Here is a 5841-nt window from a genome sequence, read left to right as displayed (position 1 = left end):
ATCCCCTCTACCTTGACCAAACGTTCTAGCCTTCTCAGTAGTGCATACAACTGTGTTCTGATGCCTTATTGCCAATCATTATTTGACTTGCAGATGCCTTGCCTATAGGGAAAGAATGGTCCCTGTTCTGTCCTGTATCTGTTCCATCATTTTCATAACCTACTCACAGGGAAAAGAAAAACCTTCTGACATGAGCTCCCACAACTTTCCACCTGCAACCTACAAAAGCATAGACATCTATACTCATCTTTTCCTCCTTCCCTCTTTGTATAATGGAAGATATTTCTAACCTCCTCAGAATGGTCTCCTCTATTTTAACTTCTTAGAAATATCACCCAGTTGACCACATCAATCCTGCATCTTCCTTCTTCCTTGCTCCTTCTTTTCAAAATTAAAACTTCAATCCTTACCATGTTAAAAAAAAAAAAAAGTATCTTGACCTTCCCTCCTCATTCAGCTGCCATGTATTACCCTCCTCTTTTTAACAACCAAACTGTGTCATCTACTTCTGGTAAATCTACATTCTCCTTGGATCACTCAGTCTGATTTTGCACCTCACAACCCTTATTGTAACTGTTCTTGCCAAGATCAGAGGCATTCCTTAAAAAAAAAAAAAAAAAAAATATATATATATATATATATATATATATATATATGAGTGAGAGAGAGAGAGCAGGGGAGGAGCAGAGGGAGACAGACAAGTAGACTCTGCACTGAGTGTGGAGCCCAACCCGAGGCTCGATCCCATGATCCTGAGATCATGACCTGAGCCAAAATCATGAGTTGCAGACTTAACTGACTTCCACCCAGGTGCCCCGAGATCAGAGGCATTCTTGTTGTTACACCGAATGGATGTAGCAGTCCCCTTCAAACGACTTCTTAATAACATCTGATACTGTCCATCGCCCCTTCTTGGATATACTCTTCTCTTGGCTTCTTGGCTCAGTGGCTCTATGGATTTCCCCTCCTTGTATCACAACTTTTTCTCATTCTCCTTAGTGCAATTGTCCCCTACTCTCACCCCTTGAATGTTGGCATTCCTCAGTGTCCTCTCAGGGCTCTCTTTTCTTATTTTACCTACTCTACCTGGACAATTTCATCACTTCCAAGGTGCCTGTGAGCAGCCGAAGATAGACTTTCATATCTATTTCTCTAATCTACATCTCCCCACTGAGACACCACAGTTGAGCCTAATCCTCAGCCTTAGCTTTTAAGGCTTGGAAACTTGGTTTACTGTTTTTCAGAGTGTCTTTTTTCTTAGAGGAAACAAAGTTATAATTGTCATGTAGAAAAGATGCCAAAGGTGTTAGGAGCCATCTTCAATGATTTCACTGATATTATTAGTGGTATTGTTAGCATATTCATCATTTTAACTAAAATGCCAATCTTTTAATGTGCAAGTGATCTTTAAAACAATAAACTGGGGACTCCTGGGTGACTCAATGGTTAAGCATCTGCCTTTGGTTCAGGTCATGATCCTGTGGTCCTGGGATTGAGTCCTGCATCGGTCTCCCCACAGGGAGCCTACTTCTCCCTCTGCCTATATCTCTGCCTCTCTTTTTTTTAAATCTTTTTTTTTATTATTTATGATAGTCACACACAGAGAGAGAGTGTCTCTGCCTCTCTTATGAATAAATAAATAAATAAATATTTTTTAAAATAAATAAATAAAACAATAAATTGAAGCCCATTCTGAAAGGGGTGGGGCGACCAAAAATAAAATGGCTCATCATTCCTGTTGCAATAACATACAACAATGGAACGAGTTTCCAATATTCTGTCTAATTTGGTGGAAAAGATTTTATATCATACAACCTCAGTATAGAGTATGTTTTTGGGCTTCAATTCAAAGGAAGAATAAAAATAAAACTCAAGGTCAATTAGATGTTATCCAAAGTCACTGAACCTCATCTCCTTTTAATTAAGTCCAGGCTCAACTTTTGACTTCCCATGTGACCCACTGACCTGGGAAAGTAGGTTGACTTAATGAACATTTCCTGCAAAGAAGGAAGAGGCAATTACCATATGTATCCAAAACAAAACAAAACAAAAACTTCCAATTAAAGTGTCTTTCCTCCAAATCTTCCTCTCTCCTCAGCAACTGAATTCTCCTTACCACACTCACTTCACCGGTTTCTCTTCCCACAGTTCCTGATTTTGCTCTCTTCTCCTTGTATATGGTGAGTAGGCAATTTAACATGCATACAAGTTTGGTTGATAGAGCTCTGCTTTGTCCTGTCTTAACACATCAATATTAGCACCTGCATTACTTCACTGGCCTGGGTAAACTCTGCGTCTAAATGTTTCTCCCATCAAGCTCCATATTTTGAGTGGGTTCCTCTGCTGTAGATATCAACCCCCACATCCACCCTCCATCTCGTGAACTCATCTCTCTTCCTGGGTATCATTTCCAGGGAAACAAGCAGCTGTAGTGCTTGCTCTGATTAATTATCTAGTTCTCCAGTGCCTTCTTTCCCACCCTCTTCAGCACCTGGTGATTTGGAAATGAGAGGGTCATACTTCCTCCTCTACAGCCCTAGATGCTTACAGAAGGTGCTTGCGTGTGAACCCTACCCTCACTGTTAACTAGCTGCCTGCTCTTAGGTAGATTACCTAGCTTGTCTATGTCCCCAGTTTCTTAACCTACAACATTGGGGAAGTACAGTACCTTCCTTCCAGGATTAGGGTAAAGTGTAATGAGATTAAACAAATAGAGCACTCATGGTGCTTACGGCTCATATCCAGCCCTCCAGGAATATAAGTAGGTTATGGTTGTCCCTCTCCCACAAATTCTGCTTCATTGTAACATTTTACCCTGAGAACCACTGCATAAACAATATATATTGTATCTTTTGTCTACAATACACACACAACCAACATTATTCAATTTTCATACTTAGTAAATTGCAAAGGGAAGTATCTTGCAACATATCAAATTCTTCAGATAAAGGAAAACTCCTGATAATCTGTTAAATGATGCATTTTAAATAATCTTTAAAATGATGTATCCATGTGACACCCTTGAGGTCTGTGGGTTCAGTTCTTAGTAGAAGAACCAACTTGACCCTGGGGGTGGGGAGAGTCTAGCCCTTAACAGTGCACGCAGTGGTTTTAAATGCCTGGGCAATTTCGATCCTGCCAATAGCACTGTGAGGGGACATTATTACCTCAATATTGCAGATGTAGGGACCAAGGCTTACAGAAGTTTGGGAGTTTGCAGAGGAGGCACAGCCAAGTTGGAATCCAGATCATCTGACCCTATGTCTTCTGATTCCCAAATATTTTTGCTACTTGACCATGCTGAGTAATAGGCCCATTTCACTGTAACTACTTTAGTAACTAAAACAGATGATTAGATTTAATATCAAGAATAGTTTTGGGTTACCTGGGTAGCTCAGTTAGTTGAGCATCCAACTCATGGTTTCAGCACAGGTCATGATCTCAAGGTACTGAGATCGAGCCCTGTGTCTGGCTCCATGCTCAGTGCAGAATCGGCTAGAGATTCTTTCCCTCTCTCTCAGCCCCTCTCCCTGTTCCCACCTTTCTCTCTCTAAAATAAATGAAATCTTAAAAAAAATCATTTTGTTAATCATTGGACAGTTATTGAGCAACTCTTTGGTAGGGTAAAGCCGAAGAAAAATAGATCTTTGCCCTTTATTTTTTTTTTAAAGATTTTATTTATTTATTCATGAAAGACACAGACAGAGAGAGAGGCAGAGACACAGGCAGAGGAAGAAGCCGGCTCCATGCAGGGAGCCCAATGCGGGGCTCAACCCCAGGGGCCCCCAGGACCACGCCCTGGGCTGAAGGCCGGCACTAACTGCTGAGCCACCCAGGGATCCCCAGATCTTTGCCCTTTAATAGATTAGTTTGTAATAAAGGGGACATGGCTATGAGGAGGAAAGACTCAGGAACTCTCACAAAGCAACATGCAATCTCTTATGAATTGTAAGTTACATGCTATTTCACATTTTAATGTCTCTGGATGATTTCAAATCAATTAAATGTCATAGCTTACTAGGTAGCATTTGTTTTCTTTCTTGACTAGCACATAGAATAACACTGACTCATACTCGTCATTTTAGAGTCAAGAATATATAAAGCAACTAAATAGCCATTTATTTTATAGCAATCCACAAAACATTAGTCAAAAGTAAATATTTTTATACATAATTAATAAAGTTAATATCTGTTACCACAAAACTAGAAGTCATCAGTATCACCATTATTGATTCCCACTATCTGGCTCAGGTTCAAGGTCCCGTCTGTCAAGATGCAGGCATAGCCAAAGTCCCCCAGGGTTGGTTCAGAGCGGCCTGCACAAATGAGGCTATCAATCAGGTTAACAATTCCAGATGACAATATAACCAGTGAGTTAAATGTGCATATAAAATCTTTATACAGGCAGAAACATTTGAATACACAAAATGGTAGGTGAGTTCAGATAGAAGGGCCACACAGTGTTTCTGGAGATACAATGAACGTGTACTTTCAAAGAATTCAAATACCAAGGGGTGCAACAGAGGGTGATGGTCTGGTGAAGGCATCTCTGTAGCACAAGGGGAGGAACATACAGAGGGTATTTGGCAAGTAGTGCCATATGTAGCTCTGTAAGAGATCAAGTGACAGGGAGGAAAAAAGTGTTATGGACTTTTTTTTTAAGATTTATTTTTTTATTAGAAAGAGAAAGTGTGAGCTGCAATCGAGGGGGGGAAGGGAGAGACACAGGGAGAGAATCTTCAGACAGACTCCCCAATGAGCTGGGAGCCTGCCTAAGGGGCTCCATCTCACCACCAATGAGATCTGGACCTGAGAGGAAACCAAGAGTGGACACTCAACTGGCTGAGCCACCAGAAGCCCCATAAAGTGTTGTGGATATGGACACCACATTCATGAATTCAAATCCTGGCCAAGCAGTGCATTGGTTTTTGACCTTAGGAAAGTCACTTAATTATTCTGAGTATCAGGTTCCTCCTTTGTAAGATGGCTATAAAATACGTATGTTTAGTGGTTTAAGAAGTAGAGATGATATTATAAAATACTTGTGGAGGAACAGGCAATCAAAAAATGGTAACTAAAGTGGTTAGAAGGCTTTGATTGGAAGGACGGAATAAGCAAAGCCGTGCTTTGGGAAATTAAGGTGGAATTTGTGATTAAAACTGATTGTAGGAAAGAAAGTAGTAAGGAGAAAACTAGTTAAGATGGTTTTTCGGGCCCCGAGGTGGCTGAGTTGGCTCAGACCGTGATCCCAGAGTGCTGGGATCGAGTCCCACATCTGCTCCCGCTCAGCGGAGTCTGCTCCTCCCTCTCCCCCTCCCCCTGCTCATGCTCTCTCAAATAAATAAAATTTAAAAAAAAAAAAAAAGATGGTTTTTCAATCATCTAGGTGAGAGGTAATGGGGTGGAGGGGGAAAGAAACCAGGATATCTCTCAGTGGAGATGCAGCAATCAGGTGTCTCAGGGGCGGGGACGACAGAGATTGAATCTTGTCCGTGCAGTACGCGCTGGGGGCAGCGGCTTGGGGTGGAGGGCAAAAAAAAAAAAAAAAAAAAAGCACGAGAGGAATCCAGAGGCTTGGAAGTCTGGCGCTCAGGTACCTGAGAGCGGAAGCCCGGTGGACTGAGTGGGGGAGGGAGGGATGTAGAAAGTTCTCGTCACTGCGGCCTAAATCCCAGATGGAGGAGAATCTGCGTCCAGGCCCTGCCGAAAGTCAGGCTCAGCGGAGGAGGAGGGGCCGGCGGAGGGGGCGGGGCCGGCGGAGGGGGCGGGGCGTGGTCCCCCGAGCCCCGCCCCCGAGCCCCGCCCCGCCCCCGAACGCCTCTCCGCGGGGCGGAGTCCCAG

The sequence above is a fragment of the Nyctereutes procyonoides genome, unplaced genomic scaffold, assembly GCF_905146905.1.
Source record: "Nyctereutes procyonoides isolate TBG_1078 unplaced genomic scaffold, NYPRO_anot_genome, whole genome shotgun sequence".
Classification (NCBI taxonomy): domain Eukaryota; kingdom Metazoa; phylum Chordata; class Mammalia; order Carnivora; family Canidae; genus Nyctereutes; species Nyctereutes procyonoides.
Note: the sequence above shows the minus strand (reverse complement) of the source record.